General features: G+C 41.2%; 2 long non-coding RNA genes across 2 annotated transcripts; one reads left to right on the top strand and one right to left on the bottom strand.

Annotated features, from left to right (window-relative positions):
• Positions 1–5,081: 5,081 nt before the first annotated feature.
• Positions 5,082–8,158, bottom strand: LOC106568790 (uncharacterized). Its single transcript, XR_001320394.3, has 4 exons — positions 7,959–8,158; positions 6,464–6,621; positions 5,672–5,800; positions 5,082–5,385 (listed from the first exon to the last, which is right to left on the bottom strand). It is a non-coding gene; the product is annotated as an uncharacterized LOC106568790 (long non-coding RNA).
• Positions 8,159–8,913: 755 nt separating this feature from the next.
• LOC123726617 (uncharacterized) lies at positions 8,914–10,944 on the top strand. Its single transcript, XR_006758674.2, has 2 exons — positions 8,914–8,998; positions 10,606–10,944. It is a non-coding gene; the product is annotated as an uncharacterized LOC123726617 (long non-coding RNA).
• Positions 10,945–17,649: the final 6,705 nt, after the last annotated feature.

The raw sequence follows: 17,649 nt of genomic DNA, 5'->3' as shown, positions 1-17,649 counted from the left end.
TCAGGCCTTACAACAGCCCTTAGTCGGGAATTGTTCATGCGATAATCTCCGGGTTCTCATGCCTTATTGTTTTGACACAACACTGCAGAATCTAGTAAAGATGTGGGTACAACAGCACTTTACTAGGACAGGGGTGCTTTTGAAGGGAACATAATGGGCCAAAAAAGATGGCATTTTAGTAAGTAAAATCTTGCCTATATTGTTATCTTGTTGCAGGTTCACTCGTTGTTGTCACCTGTTGTGCTGTCACCTGCAGTGCTGAGCGTTCCCTTCAGGGGCACCGCGAAGCTCCACCGGACGAGGAATAGCTGAGTGTCCTGAGGGCAGGCCTGACCATCCACGATATCAAAATGATTGTTATAACCATGTTATGAGACTATACAGTGTTTGTTTACATTTATAATGTTTACAAACATTGGAGAAAACCATGCTTATAATTTGCTTTATTTTTGCTTTATTTTTTATATTTTCTACATTGTAGAAAAACAATGAAGACATCAAAACTATTAAATAACACTTAGGAAATCATGTAGTAAGCAAAAAATTATTAAAGAAATCTAAATATATTTAATATTTTCGATTATTCGAAGTAGCCACCCTTTGCCTTGATGACAGCTTCGCACACTCTTGGCATTCTCTCAACCAGCTTCATGAGGTAGTCACCTGGAATGCATTTCAATTAACAGATGTGCCTTGTTAAAAGTTCATTTGTGGGGATTTTATGGCGTTTTAGCAAGCATTTCAACAATCCACATGACCAGGACTGTGTGCTCACATGTGCTTCCAAACTTTTGACTGGTACAGTATATATATATATATATATATATATTGGTGGTTCAGTGGTAGAATTCTCGCCTGCCACTAACGAGGCGCTCTTGTGTAGCCGTAACGGAAATTTTGGTGACCTTATTTGATCTTTTCTGCTGCTTTTGAGACACCAGATCGATCCCTCCTTGGGGTACTAATTGTTGACTAAATAAAACACACAAAAAAATCACAATACAGTAACTATTGGTCACTTTTATTCTAATATGTATTCATTATAGAATTATGTCAGTTATGATAAACCTTTAAACTGCACTCTACCTCCCCTCCCTCCCCATCTCAATTTTTTAGGTCCAGATGAAAAACCTGCACACACTCCAAAGGTTGCAGGTCTGCCGACTTCCTTTTGGTCACACGTATTCTGAGAAATAGCCAAAGAACCAAAGACATTGCTTTAATTGTGAATGTACTTTACTGCATATATTTTCCTCAAATAAAATAGAGCATACTTAAAATGAGTCATGTTTTGTAACTCAGACAAAAGCACACAGATTGTGTGGGAGAGCGAGAGAGAGGGTGTGTGTGCGCTTGTTGTATTTGATTTTTCCTTGTCAGCCACCATCTTTCCGAACCATGACCTTTCCACCAACTGTGAGTAAACACAACTGCGCATGTCCGTTGTGGTCAATCTGTATGCCTAGATATCTCAAATCCTAAAATAATCAATTACAATATATCAAAATATTTACATACTAATCAAATGTGTGTGAGAGAGTGTGTATGTTTTATTTTTTCTTGTTAGCCACCAATCTCTGCTTTTCTGCTTCATAAAAAAATGGAGTTCTGGAACTCCCTCCAGGTCATGGCCTTGGTACATAAAAAAATAATTTTGCAAGACTGCCACTCCTGTATATATGTGAGGACTGTTGGGGCCCTGTTTCAGCTCCAGATGACAAAACCTGCACACACTTCCAGAGGTTTGCAGGTCTGCCGACTTCCTTTTGGTCACTCATTTTAATCAGAGAAATATCCAATAAACCAAACTTTTGCTTCAACTGTGTATGTACTTTATTGCACACAATCCTCAAATAAAATGGAGCATACATAAAATAAACAATGTATTTACATTGGGTCTAATGTTTATGAGGGAGGCATGTTTTTCAACTCAGAAAAAAGAACACAGAATTTCCTCAAACTGTACAAATTAAGCCATATTCTTATAATATTATCAATCACACTTTGATTTGATAGATATTTAGAGTAATTATGTAGATATTGAGAATGGATGTGAAGGAGGAGATATCTCCAAACCTAAAATAAATTGGAGCAAACATTAAATAAACAAGTAATTACAACTTATTTACATTGTGGATAATGTGTGTGAGTTTGTGTGTGTGTGTTGTGTTTTATTTTTCCTTGTCAGCCACCCATCTCTGCTTTGTCAGTCTCGATAGGCTGTCAGGCAGTGGTGGAGTGCATGGCAGATCTGAAAGAGAGATGCACAAAGTGACAACATGTTTGTGTGTACATCTGTTGGTGTGAGTGAGCATATGCAATATACTTCTGAATGACCTGTATCCATCTGGGAATCCTCAAAAGTTTCTCCCTTCACGGCCAGTGTAGTAGGAACTGGTGCAGCCGAAAATTATATACCACAGCAGAGGACTGCTGTGACTGCAGCTGAACTGCTGGGGCTGGCAGATCTAAAAGAGAGAGGCACCTACCTTATTAACTGACAGTAATCATACAACTAAACAGACTGAATGAGTGTCAGGCCTAGATTCAATCAGATCAAGTGTTAACCTGCGATAGCTGACACCACATAGCTGATGTTTTGGCCGTGTCTGAGGTTTAACTGCGTTAGATCTGTCAAATAACTAAACAGCAGCTCTTGATCATTGTCACAAAACCACACCCGTCCTACTCGTGTTACAAGTTCAGAACGAGAAACTGTAGGTTATATAGAAATAATGACGCTCAAATTCAAAATCATTAATATAAATAATGAGGATTTCTATCAGCCTAATTGAGGTGTAGATTACATCTCAAATTGTAGTGTTCTAACTTGTAAACAGGGCTGCATGAGATTTCTGTTAATGCGATGTCCACTTCAGGCATAATGCCAGGAGCCGCTTGTGAATTTGACAGCTCTAACACCTCCGACACCGCCAAAACAACCGCTATGTGGATGTCGGCTAAAGTGGATGTGATTGAATAGAGCCCCAAGTGAGGGAGAGTGTGCATGTGTGTATACATGCACGTGATAATTACCTGTATCACCTTTCGTGGCCGGTTTAGCAGATGCAGGGCACACGACTCCAGCTGTGAAGACTGTGGTTGAGCTAAAAGAGAGAGGAACAATTTTCTTAAGTTAAAGTAATTATACAACAAAACTGAGTGAGTGATTGAGTGTGTGTATACGTGTGTGTGATAATTACCTGTATCACATCACACTGCTTCAGGTCTACAAGCCTCTGGAAGTTCCAGCGTGCCAATCCAGGCCTTGAAAAGCTTGGTGGAAACACGGTTACCTGTCACCCACCGAGCCTGGTTGGCAGATCTGAAAGATAGGCATAATATAATTTTGAATGAATCCTGGCTGTCCCCAGTCCACCTGGTCGTGCTGCTGCTCCAGTTTCAACGGTTCTGCCTGCGGCTGGAGAACCCTGACATGTTCACTGGACGTGCTACCTTGACCCGGACCTCTCTACCGCACCCGCTGTCTCGACCTCTGGATTGTTGGCTATGAAAAGCCATCTGACATTTACTTACGAGGTACTGACCCGTTGCACTCACTTATTATTTGACCCCGCTGGTATTCTATGAACATTTGAACATCTTCAAGAACAATCTGACCTTAAACGGCCATGTACTCTTATAATCTCCACCTGGCACACCCAGAAGACAACTGGCCACCCCTCTAAGGTTTCTTCCTAGGTTCCTGCCTTTCTAGGGAGCTTTTCCTAGCCACCATGCTTCTACATCTGCATTGCTTGCTGTTTGGGGTTTTAGGCTGGGTTTCTGAATAGCACTTTGTGACATCTGCTGATGTAAAAGGGCTTTATAAATATATTTGATTGATTGGACTTACTGTCTTTATTTCAACTAGGCAAGTCAGTTAAGAACAAATTCTTATTTACAATGACGGCCTACCCCAGCCAATTTTGCACTGCCCTATGGGACTCCCAAACACAGCCGGATGTGATACAGCCTGGATTCGAACCAGGAACTGTGGTGACACCTCTTGCACTGAGATGCAGTCCCTTAGACCGCTGCGCCACTCAGGAACCCATTCTTACCTTATCTTTAATGAAGACTGACATCACTCTACTTGTTTTTCTATAAGCATATTGACGAAGAGATGCGGTCTGGTGGACTTTTATTATTAGCTAGCTGTTAGTTTCATGAGAAGGGAATTGACGGCACTCTGTTGTACCTGTAACATTGAAGACCTCACTGACCATCAATTAATTATTCAGCAAAACTGGACAACAAAGCGAGACATGAGAAAAGAGTCCGGAATGAGTTCCACCTTCTCCGCATAAACTTAACAGGCAACTTAACAATTTATTTGGCGACTGAGATGAGTAAAGGAAGCATCATTCAGTGGATGTACATAGAGTGTACAAAACATCAGGAACACCTACCTAATATTGAGTTGCATCCCCTTTTAAACTTAGAACAGCCTCAATTTGTCAGGCATGGACTATACAAGGTGTTGAAAGCATTCCACAGGGATGCTGCCCCATATTGGCTCCAATGCTTCCCACAGTTGTGTTAAGTTCGCTGGACTTCCTTTGGGTGGTGGACCATTCTTGATACACACAGGAAACTGTTGAGCATGGAAAAACCCTGCAGCGTTGCAGTTCTTGATCAACTCAAACCAGTGCACCAGTCACCTACCATACGGGTTCAAAGGCACACAATATTTTGTCTTCACCATTCACCCTCTGAATAGCACACATACACAATCCATGTCTCAAGGCTTAAAAATCCAGTAGAAAAAAGGGAAGCGCTGCTAAGGTACACAATAGTAGGTTTTGGTAGACAGCAGGTGCTCTTTGGTAAAAGAGGTTAATTGCGCATCAAAAAGAAAGGAGGCTCCTTCTTTAACTTGTCTCGTCCCCTTCATCTACACTGATGTAAGTGGATTTCACAGGTGATGTCAATACAGGATAATAGCTTTCACCTAGCCAGTCCATGTCATGAAAGCACAGGTGTTCCTAATGTTTTGTACATTTAGTTTATAATTGTCTTACTTCTGTCATAACCTGGCTCTTAGATGGTGACAAGCAAGGGAGTCCACACGTTGGCAGTTAGAGTAACAAAAATATTTATTAAACCACCAACAAAGTACAAAACCACAGAGGAAAACTAACCTGTGAAGTGTGAAAGTAGGCATGTGAGGGGTGTAATGGAGATGCATGATGAAGGTCAAATGTGTGTAAGTGTTGAAGGGTGCACCTAATCAAAAACCAATCAACCATATCAAAACAGTGCTTGTGGAGAGAGAGCCAGGACTGGGCACCAGGAACTTTTATCTCCTAGTTGATCCCAAGATCCCAGGTGCAACTTGTCACCTTAACGACCCAATCAGCTCCACCTGTCCCCAATCTGCAACTAAAAGCACAAACACAGAGAAGGAGGTAGGGAGAGTGAGGGGGGTGTAACACTTAAATCTAGAATATTTGACCTAAATCAAGTTTAAAGGGAAATTACACCACTTTTCAACTTCATATTAATAATCTCCAGCACCATACTAGTGTTTACATACGGTATGTGAAAACAGCACGCTTCCACATTCATGTTCAAAGAACTACAATACAAAGCAGGCACACCTGGAACGATTAGATTAGCTATTAGCATAACTCGGGAGCTGTTAAAAAAAACAGGAAGCAGGAAGTACCTGTTTGTTCTTCTATTGAACAGTATTGTCCAGCCAGGCCTGTCATTGCAGAGTTGTAGGGGCTTTTGAACCATGCACTCAATGGCAGCCCTGTCACATTCACAAAACTGCTGCTGGCATTAGAGGAATCTGTGGGAATCAAAGAACATTAGTTTGATGGATTACTTCTGATATTGTCATGACTGTCTTGTGAGGATCCAAGTAGGTCAGATCAAGTTTGCAATGAATGACTTCAACCAGACCCCCAGAAGGAGGGAACTGGTGGGGTTTAATAACTTACACCCTGTTGTAAATCAAGGACAGAACATTCAGCATCTCCCTCTCTAGTGTTCACCAGAGGAATGTGCCTTTGTTTCACAGAATTTTCCTGCTGAAACACGTTCTAAAGTGAAAACTGGAACAATATTTCTAACAGAGAAAGTGGGGAATGGTCAGAGGCGATCTAAAGAACACATGTAGTTTTGGTTGTTATTTTGTGATGACATTAAAAATGGTATAAAGGAAATACTGAACTTGGAAAGTAAACCCACTACATGTACGAAGTTTCCATCCTATGTGTTGTGCATGAAATATGAACAATTAAAGTGTTTTTATTAAGAGAGGGACATGATTGTAGGAGCCATAAGAGAGAGTTTTACATGTCAGCCTGACGGAAACACCCCTCTCGAACAAACTGCATAAATGATGGGTAACGAAATTAACATATCAGACCAGAGAGACGTAGAGCTGCAGCTCACGGTCAAAGTGGTTTGAACGCTGAATCTCAACACGAGGTAGAGACAATAAACTCACCTCCCGGACAGTCACTGGTACGGCTGATTAACTTTTTTTTACCACAGTTGGTGGTGTTTCCCTTAGAGTAGGTGAAGTTCTTTGAAATGCTCACACGTTCCTATCTGCAGCTCTTAGCAGTTACGGTCTGATAGCATCTTCTGTGTGTATAACACTATCTGGAGAGTGGGAATAGAGAGTGGGAATAATATAATACATGTTTTCAACCCAATAATAGAGTTGATTTGACCAACGATAATGTTTGTTCACTTCGTTGCCATGGTCACCGGCGGCCATTGCCTTACATGTGAAGGGACCAGCCGCTTTGACTAGAGCAGGAGTTTTCAGAGAACATCTGTTGAGTGCCTAAGTCAAAACCTCTACAAGTACAATCAAGGATTGCTGATCAAACCCAGTGAGCAAAGTTCAACGTCTTTTGCTCATAAGGAAAGTATGCCCGCATGTCCCAAGATGGTTCAGGGAGGCCTAATGCTAGTGAGTGACCTCCATATAGCCTATTATTTGTTTAATTAAATCTCCACCTAGCCAAACTCAATGCCTTGCGAATGAGCTAAATGTTTTGACTACCTAACTGCACTTAAGGTTTGTGTCCTCTTGGACTCTATCCTGCATGGAGTGGAGAATGCTCTGCTGGGAGCACATGTGTGGGTGCATACAGGGACAACACTGCAGCACAGCCTAAAGCAGCACCTTCAGTATCTGCGGGGGAAAGTGGGCACCTGCTGATGATAATACACACTGGAACAAACAAAGTAGCTCAAGGGGATTCTCCTGCCGACATCATCAGGAGTATACAGGAACTGATTGCCAGAGTTCTGGAACTATATCGACATGAAGTAAGGTTTGCTGTTTGCTCCATTCTACCCTGGCCAGTAGGGTAAGGTAGTAGAATACCTGATTGGGTCGAGTAGAGCAAAGCAGTCCTGGAAGGCAATATATCCATTTTGATATAGGCTAGATCTAGGCCTCAATTTCAAGGCACATTCATTTCTATCATTCCAATTATAAATTCCATAAATAGAGGTCTAGATTTGTTTGACCATCTCAGACAGACCCTAAAAAGCAGTTACTTGGAGAGCCATGATTTTGGCACCAGTTGTCTACCACCAGCACTATTTTTGCTGTCTGGCTTATACTGTAGGAGCATAACATTTTGAAATCAAAGTTTGGTTTCATGTTAACATTACTTTTGATGTCTGATTACATCTGAATAACTTTCATTTCTGAGTGAAATTTTACATTTACATTTATATTTTAGTCATTTAGCAGATGCTCTTATCCTGAGCGACTTACAGTAGTGAATGCATACATTTATAAAAAAAAATCCCGTACTGGTCCCCCATGGGAATCAAACCCACAACCCTGGCGTTGCAAACACCATGCTCGACCAACTGAGCCACACGGGACCAAATGTCGCTTTAACTTTCCAATTTCACCTTAGACTGAACCAACTGACAATTCCCTCCAGCAGGCCCCTTACCGCCATGTATCCTACCTGTCCAATGCATCCACGGGCTGTCCCTCCGCTGCGAATCTGCACGAGCATCCGTAATCGTCCATGTCATGCGAGCAGAGGTTGGTGGCACACCGTAGTTTGAGTGCGAAGTTCAGCAGTGCAGGGAAAGTATCAATGTAAAACGCAACCCCAGATAGCCTGAATGAGAGAAAAGACAAACATAAACCACCTTAGTCAAACAGAAACTGGCATCTATCTGAGAGTGCGCAGGAAGGGAGTGGGTTAATTTTGCTTGTGGCCATCGGTAAGTGAACAGATATAATCTTAGACAGGAAACCTTGGAATGCAAGGGGAGGCGTGTGGAGCAGAAAATTATTTCGTTCACAGCTCGCCGGGGAGCCAACATGCACTCAACTCAGATTATGTCTTGTATTATGACACCAAATGTGATAACCAGTTGACCTCAAATGTCAGCAACTACAGGAGTAAGCTTAATAGCTTTGAGATTGCTACTTTTTATTTTACTAGGCAAGTCAGTTAAGAACAAATTCTTATTGACAATGACGGCCGAGGAACAGGCCGAGGAACTGCCTTGTTCAGGGGAAGAAAGACAGATTTTTACCTTGTCAGCTCAGAGATTCAATCTAGCAAATGTACGGTTACTAAACCATCGCTCTAACCACTAGGCTACCTGCCGCCCCAAACAATTGTGGAGATGCCGGGGATTGAACCCGGGGCCTCATACAAGCAAAGCATTAAGCTTAATAACTTTGAGATTGCTATTATGAAAAGTGCTATGGAAGTTACATTTATTATTATTTGTGAGTGTCTGAAACCGTCCCTAAATGGAGAATCTCCACTGAGTATGCTTTTAAGTACAGCACTAGGTTTAATCTGTGTCCGGGAAACCAGCCCTCTGTGAAGCCTGGACTGTACGTCTCTGGGACATAGATTACAATCTTAACTATAAGGAGATCATCTGTGTTTAGGTCCATCGTCTCTGGGATATGGAGAATATGAAGTTGTCGGAAATGACTGAGGAAAACATGCAGAAAGACACTTATGGCTGTCGTGTTCAGGTAATGTTTCATCTGGCAAGACAATGACCTAGAATGTTTTTAGTCAGAAAATAACTGGTTACACATGCATTTAGTTATCTAACTCACAATTTTGTCACCACAAAACAGTAGGCCTGGCCTCTATCATTTCTATTGTTTAAATGATTGGATGTACGTTACTCACTGTTTTGAAATGTTAACAATAGGTTAACAATCCATGTCAGAAACATGATTTATGCCTGAAATAATGAAAGAAAACATCTGTAAATTTGACCATTTTGCTTTGATTATTTGACTAGTGTTGGTCAATTTCTTCAACAGATGAGCAGGTCTATATAATTATCAAACGTATATATTGGTAATAGAAAGGAAACAGACTCTTTGTTTAAGTATTATGATTCTCCTTTAGTAATACAATTGTAGGCAGAAGTTGGTACAGAGTATAGTATATGATAGTTCTCCCCAAGTTCTGCAAGGTGTTTAAGACATCCTGCAACTTATATAGCCTCCCCATTGACATTTCACAACAGATAAGTCTAAGCATCTTCTGCCAGGTGGCGGGTTCCATCAGGCCTGCGGTGGCCTTGTGTTCTCAGAAAACCTGTCGTATTCTCAGAACCTCAGACAGTCACGGTGGGACCCAGACAGGAGGAGTATGAGCATAGGCGGTTTCCGCCTGTCTGCAGGGCATATCACTCAAAACAGGTTTTAACACACACACAGAGCTATCCTGAGAGGAGACCTTACAGTTTATCATAACACAATTTATTAACCCTTTAAAAGGTATGAGGCCTTGGTTTAATCCCTTCTCTAGATAGGATGTGGGTTATATTCACTTAAAGGGTGAATCTCAATTGTATTTCCTTGATTCCTTCTGTCCTATCTCCTCGCCACATGATTCTGTGAGGAATAAAAAAAAAATATTCACCCATGCTTTATGGCATTCCTGCAACCACCTGCAACGTGTTCATTTTTCAGGACAGGACTCCCACTGGGCACAGACGTCAGTTCAACACCTAGTTTTGATTGACATTTGGTTGAGTTGTGAACTAATGTGAATTCAACGTGAAATCAACCAAAACATTCAACCCATCATTGGATTTAGGCAAAACGTTTGGTGAGAAAAAGACGAAATTCCCTCACGTTGATAACTTTTTGCAAGAGTATTACACAACACAGTAAACACAGAGGGGCAACATACAATAGGCAATAGTAGTACTATAAAGAACAACAAGCAATAATTATATACATGTTACACACTCACTTTGTGGACGCACACCATTCCACAAGTCCAGAGTGTGTCCAGTTGTTGATGGGCAGACACAGAGATGTTGCTCTCTGCCACTGCTTGAGGGAGACTGCAAGTATTGTGTGGCCTGCAGCAGATGTCCGTCCCCCTAGTAACCTCCCTAGCAACCTATCAGGGCCCAGGCCACACAGTGTTTGAGAGGCAGGTTTATGGTACCCCCTCGACTCTCAGGCTCCAGTCATGGGGGGTGGGGAGTGGAGTGTGCAGATCAGGGTTGTGAGGTGCTGATAACAGTCACCTGCAGGGAATTCATAACAATTCTGCTCGAAAACTCTTTGACCTGCGACTCTCTTCTCTCTCTCCCTCTCTCTCTCTCTAGGACTTCAAACAGATCAGCTCACCTGTCACTCTAACTTGGCATGGTGCGGAACAGAAAATATTAAATGCTCCACTAATGTTATTCATGCCCCAAGCGCATTTGTCCCCTGGAAAAGACAGCGTTTGTGAATCTACAACAACAATGCATGGGAGATCATAGCGTCTAGTCTGATATGAGACATATCAGTGTCATTTCTGGCACCACACCACTAATTTTGGTGTGAAGTGAGCTTCTGTTTTGGGGGTTGAGACAACTGCATGCATTTCTCCAATTTGCCCATGTCCATTTTCAGAGTGGCAGCAAGTGTCTTATACAAATAAATAACTATTCCTACTCAGACATTAGACTCCAGGGTGATTGTCTGTTGAATCCACTCATGATGTACAATCTAACTGGTATTAGCTGCTGTCCTAACAATTATTTTTTTCAAAAGATGGGTGATGTCAGTATCATGCATATGTCGTTTACAAATCTGAAAGCATACGTTTTCACAATGCATTCATCATACAGTGAAACAATCTTACCTTGAAATGGTCAGAGCTAGAGTCCAAGCATCTGATGGATAAACTCAAATGAGCTTCATTGGGCAGGAAGCATCTATATGATAAGCCTTGTAGGTCATGTGACAGCATCTTAAACGCAATATCATTAAGGCCAACATGTACAAAGACCTAATACATGACCGAAAGGACCATAAACCAAGGACGGGAATGTTCTCCCATACATACAGACCTATCATTGTCACACAAGCTTCAGAGGCTCCTTGCTAAGGGTCTTCTCAGAGTTTTTAAGTGTTGTTGGAAACAGGGTATTGGGTATCAACCTGAACAAGGCCTAATCCTAGTGCAGTTGCTGACCCATGTCCATTGAAAGTAGTCACCATGTGTTTATGAAGGAAGAGCTCAGATAGTGGAGCATTGTGTGGAACAGGTGCCGAACATGATCCATAGGAGAGATGGGGGAGAGATGCTGGAGCATTACCATCTAATTGGATATTAAAAACCCATTTGTCAAACTATAATTTAGTCCAGTAGGGCTTATTCATACCTACCACCAAAATAGCTTTACTTCTGGGTTTTTTTCAGGACCAATAAAGGGTAAATAGTTTTGTGATTTCATTTTTTTAAACAATGTATCCAGTCAATGAAGCTAGAAATTGGCTTTTTAAAAAGCCAACTGGTAAATCTGTTGAGACAATACAATGAATTGAGTAATGTTGAGACAATGATTATGAATAAACCCCAGTGAAAACATTATGACCAGTTATTATGAAGATTTTTCATTTCTCACGCTTTAGAAAAGATTGAGAAACTTTGACTGTGCTCTTACACTGTCTTAATTGACAATAAATCCTTCAGCTACAGATAAGATCCCTTTTGCTAACTTTCCCTGATAACAAACTATGAAGCAATAGTTACCGATAGACAGCAGATAATGGACATGATGGGATGATAGCATCCCATCATGTCCATTATCTACCAAGTTTTCTTCGTCTTCAAACTGAATTACTTGATTGTATAATTCTGTAGTAATTGAAAGCTTGCCATGATTTTTGGTCAATAGCCCAAATGGGTCACATCTATTGAAATTGAGGGGGGTCGTGCCCCTAAAATTTTATAAATATTTAACTGTACAAAATACACAATTAATGCCAAGATATTGCATTGGGCAATTAGTGCTCTCTCAAATAAGTGGTGCATGATATAATACATCTATAGTAGTATTTAAGGTACTTTTAAGCACCAATAGGGCCATGTAGTACTTTCATATAGATCGGAAAGAGTAGAACATCAACAAATGCCTGATGTGTCTGTGGTGTTGTTATTGGTTAAGGCATTTTGCCCACTGGGTATTTTGGTCGATTTCCAACTGATTGCCAGACAAATTCACTCACCCCCAGACAGAGGTGGTTGGAAAGGACAATTTATTGGATTCTGAACAAAACATTGTGCTCTTAAAAAAGCTCTTCCTGTGTGATCTCCACTCACTCTCTTTGTGTGTAGTCTCCTCTCTGTCTTCAGTATATCCCGCTGTCTCTGTCTCTTTCCTACTGAAATCTGTGGATGAGGACAAGAAAGAAAAAGAGGTAGAGAAACATAAAACAGTGAGAACAAAGCTGTCACGCCCTGACCTTAGAGACATTTATTTTCCTCTAGTTGGGTCAGGTCAGGGTGTGATGTGGGGTGGGCAATCTAGTTTTTCTATTTCTTTGTTTTGGCTGAGTGTGGTTTCCAATCAGAGGCAGCTGTCCATCGTTGTCTCTGATTGGGAACCATACTTAGGCAGCCATTTTTCCCTCCTTGAGTTGTGGGATCTTGTTTATGTGTAGGTGCAGGTTATGCACGCCATGACTTCACATTTCGTTTGTTCTGTATTGTTTTGGTGAGTTGGCTTTATTAAACATGTGGAACTCTACGCACGCTGTGCCTTGGTCTCCTCATTCTTACGACGAGCGTGACAAAAGCAACATGTTCATATCGTGTTTAGCTAACAAATGTCAAATTTTGCTCTAAAATATGAACACCTGTACTGTAAATCAGTTCTGGCAACTTTTTAATTTCTCTTCAAGCACTACAGAATGTGGCAGAATTAAAGGCTTGGAAATAAATTCCATTCCAGTATTGGGTCAGTATTTCAGTCCCATTGATGCTAGGGTTTTTTTGTATTGAACTGGTCTTAAATGTTATAATTGTTCATGAAGGATGGGTTAAGTGACAGTGCGGTGACAACGGTTCAACTAATGATTATTTTATGTAAAGAGATCGGAGATCATTGAGGACCATAAGAATAAATAACGGTCAGTCTTTGGAGAGCCCAATTCAGAAGACTCCTTCCAGGAGGAGTACTCTCAAAAGAGCAGGGGTTCAAACTTTGTTTCCACATTTGAATATAAAAATGTATTTTATCAAACAAAACTATGCCACATTTTTATCTCTGGGACCCTCAGGATGACAAATCAGAGCAAGATTACTGAATATTTCATTCATTATTTACCTTCAGAGGTGAATGTATCAAACCGGTTGCCGTGATAAGTTTTTTGTTGTTGTGCACTCTCCTCAAACAATAGCATGGGATTTTTTTCACTGTAATAGCTTACTGTAAATTGGACAGTGCAGTTAGATTAACAATAATTTAAGCTTTCTGCCCATATAAGACATTTCTATGTCCTGGGAAATTTTCTTGTTTCTTACATCATGCTAATCACATTAGCGCACGTTAGCTCAACCGTCCCAGTAGAGGGATACCGATCCCGTAGAGGCAAGTCTATAAAAAAAATGTATTCTTCTGTTACTAAATCTAGTGCTTGTGACGTGGGTGGGTGCGTGCATAAATCAAATCCGATTACACGTTATGATCCCTAGACATCCGTCACATCGGCCGTTAGTACAGTCCCCATTTCAAAACTGAATGGAACATCCAAACGGTCTTGTCGCGCATATCACCCATGGACCAGTCTCTTACCCACTATGGCTAAACATCGTTGGATCTGATTCCTTTGACTTAAAGTTACCCTACCATATATTTTAGGCCTAACCATTTTTGTAATGACATTTTCACGAAGTGGGAAAGCAGATACTGGCAAGGAACAACCCGACAAAGTCATGGAAGAATAGCCTACAGAAAAGGGTTTTCCAAAACAAAAACAAAATAATTTTCCCTCCTGTCCCATCTCTCGCTATTGTAAAGCCCAAGGGACACCTGCAAAAATAGGAATATTAGTTATCAGAGCTCACTGTTACATATGCTATTATGTACACGATTTCCCCTATGGCTGACTAGGCTATGTTGGAGCTGGAAACTGATTTTGTCACCTTGACGAAAGTCTTTGTGTATGCTGCTTTCTAATTATCTTAGATGTATTTCAGATGGCTTACACATTTATGCATTGGATGGTTCTTTCACCGAGCAGGTTCCCGCCTAGAAATATCTTTGCTTTTGGAATAACAGTAATTTGACATTTAAAAAACATATGAATGAGCTAGTTACGAAGCTGAGATTTAAAGTAGGCTTCTTTTATAGAAATAGATTATGCCTCTTCCTAAACAGCAGGAACCAGATTGTACAGTCAACTTTCCAGACATTTCTTGACTATGGTGACACTGTTTATCGCAGGGGTTCCCAAACTGTTGTGGCCAATGACCCCATTTTGATATCTGAAAATTCTCCCAACCATGTGTAATTAACAGCCAATGTTTACTTGTTTGGGGGGGTATGTCAGTCAATTGAAAAACATTGTAACATTATTTTCTGTCTACTCAACTCACCATCACATACTTTTAATGTGGGGCTATGTGGGGCAAATTAGTCTGACAATGGCCCAGTACATCACTGGGGCAAAGCTGCCTGCCATCCAGGACCTCTACACCAGGCGGTGTCAGAGGAAGGCTCAAAAAATTGCCAGGGACTGCAGCCACCCTAGTCATAGACCGTTCTCTCTGCTACCGCACGGGAAGTGATACCGGAGCGCCAAGTCTAGGTCCAAAAGGATTCTTAACAGCTACTAACCCCAAGCCATAAGACTCTTGAACAGGTAATCAAATGGCTACCCGGACTACTTGCATTGTCTCCACCCCTTCCCCCCTTTTTACATCCATGTCACGATCACTGTCCTCGAACTCCCTGTCATAAATAAGCCAAGGCGCAGCGTGCCGGTAATTCCACATCCTTTATTTAGAAGTGAAACCGAACAAAACAATAAACAGGATAAACAGAAAGAAACTTGACGTTCTGGGGCTGCTCAAAGGCAGCTGCACAAAAACAAGATCCCACAACTCAAGGAGGGAAAAAGGGCTGCCTAAGTATGGTTCCCAATCAGAGACAACGATAGACAGCTGCCTCTGATTGGAAACCATACCTGGCCAAAACATAGAAATAAAATACATAGAATGCCCACCCCATATCACACCCTGACCTAACTAAACAGAGAAAAATGGCTCTCTCAGGTCAGGGCGTGACAATCCATGCATAGTCACTTTACCTCTATCTACCTACATGTACATGAACTCAGCAAAAAAAGAAATGTCCTCTCACTGTCAACTGCGTTTATTTTCAGCAAACTTACCATGTGTAAATATTTGTATGAACATAACAAGATTAAACAACTGAGACATAAACTGAACAAGTTCCACAGACATGTGACTAACAGAAATGGAATAATGTGTCCCTGAACAAAGGGGGGGTCAAAATCAAAAGTAACAGTCTGTATCTAGTGTGGCCACCAGCTGCATTCAGTACTGCAGTACATCTCCTCCTCATGGACTGCACCAGATTTGACAGTTCTTGCTGTTAGATGTTACCCCACTCTTCCACCAAGGCACCTGCAAGTTCCCAGACATTTCTGGGGAGGAATGGCCCTAGCCCTCACCCTCCGATCCAACAGATCCCAGACGTGCTCAATGGGATTGAGATCCGGGCTCTTCGCTGGCCATGGCAGAACACTGACATTCCTGTCTTACAGGAAATCATGCACAGAACGAGCAGTATGGCTGGTGGCATTGTCATGCTGGAGGATCATGTCAGGAGAGAGAGAGAGAGAGAGAGAGAGATCTGCTCTGACTCCAGCATACCTGTCTCCACTCACACAATCAGATACACACAGAGAGAGCGAGAGAGATCTGCTCTGACTCCAGCATACCTGTCTCCACTCACACAATCAGATACACACAGAGAGAGAGAGAGAGAGAGAGAGAGAGAGAGAGAGAGAGAGAGAGAGAGAGAGATGTAACAGTTCTGTTTATCTTATTTTGTATTATTTATTTTGTACCTATAACTCTGGGTCTTTTTGAATCTGTCTGCTCTTTTATGTTTATATAAGAATTGTATACTTGCATTTTCTACAAAGTACTTATGCACCATTTTTGTGTGTTGAATATAAAACATTTGAACAAAAATCCACTTCAAATCAGTGTAGATCAAGGGGAAGAGACAGGTTAAAGAAGGATTTTTAAGCCTTGAAACAATTGAGACATTGATTGTCTATGTGTGCCATTCAGAGTGTGAATGGGAAAGACAACAGATTTAAGTGCCATTGAACGGGGTATTGTAGTAGGCGCACCAGTTTGAGTTGATCAAGAACTGCAATGCAGCTGGGTTTTTCCACGCTCAACAGTTTCCCATGTGTATCAAGAATAGTACACCACCCAAAGGACATCCAGCCAACACAACTGTGGGAAGTATTGGAGCCAACATGGGCCAGCATCCCTGTGGAATGCTTTCGACACCTTGTAGAGTCCATACCGCGATGAATTGAGGCTGTTCTGAGGGTTTACAGGGAGGGTCTTCTGGGGGGGAGAATGACCAATGTGTGAGTTACCCTGTGGGTCCTGCTTTTTGTTACACTTCCAAGGGCTTATCAACACTAAAGATAACAATTATATTATTAATGTAACATTCCTTTCTGAAAAACAATGGCAATGCTAGCTATTCTCTCTTGGAATTTGAAAGGTCTACATTTTCCTATTAAACGTTCCAGCTGTCTTGATATCCTAGCAAGAAACCATATTAATATAGCAATGCTCCAAGAAACACACCTGCTCCAAAAGGACGCACATATAATTCAGAACAATTTGTACAAACTTGCTGCTTTTTTATCGGCCCTGGACAAAAATAATCATAATGATACATAAGAAACTCAAAATTACCATCTTGGGTAAAGGTAAAGACCAAGAAGGCAGAATCACTTTCCCTAAATGTATCCATAATGGAAATAAAATTGTCTTTATTAATAATGTGTATGCTCTAAATGAATATGGTCCTACATTTTTGGGATTCTCTGAATAGCATATTGTTAGAATTAAGTGAATTCCATCTGGTTATTGGGACAGACATAAATGCCATTTTGGACATGCGAGGCAAATCTAATCGGTCTCTCCAGTATATACTCTCTGATTACAACCTCATTGATGCCTGGAGAGCACATAATCCTAAAGTACAGTTTCTACTATAACAGGCCTAAAACATTCTAAATAATCAATTTCATACTATTACACCTCTATTTTCTTTCATCAAGAACTACTTACTACTGCCAACTTCAAATCTTAGAAT

The sequence above is a fragment of the Salmo salar genome, chromosome 14, assembly GCF_965601325.2.
Source record: "Salmo salar chromosome 14, fSalSal1, whole genome shotgun sequence".
NCBI classification, from domain to species: Eukaryota; Metazoa; Chordata; class Actinopteri; order Salmoniformes; family Salmonidae; genus Salmo; species Salmo salar.
The sequence above is the reverse complement of the archived record's forward strand: the minus strand, read 5'-3'. Positions and strand labels throughout refer to the sequence as shown.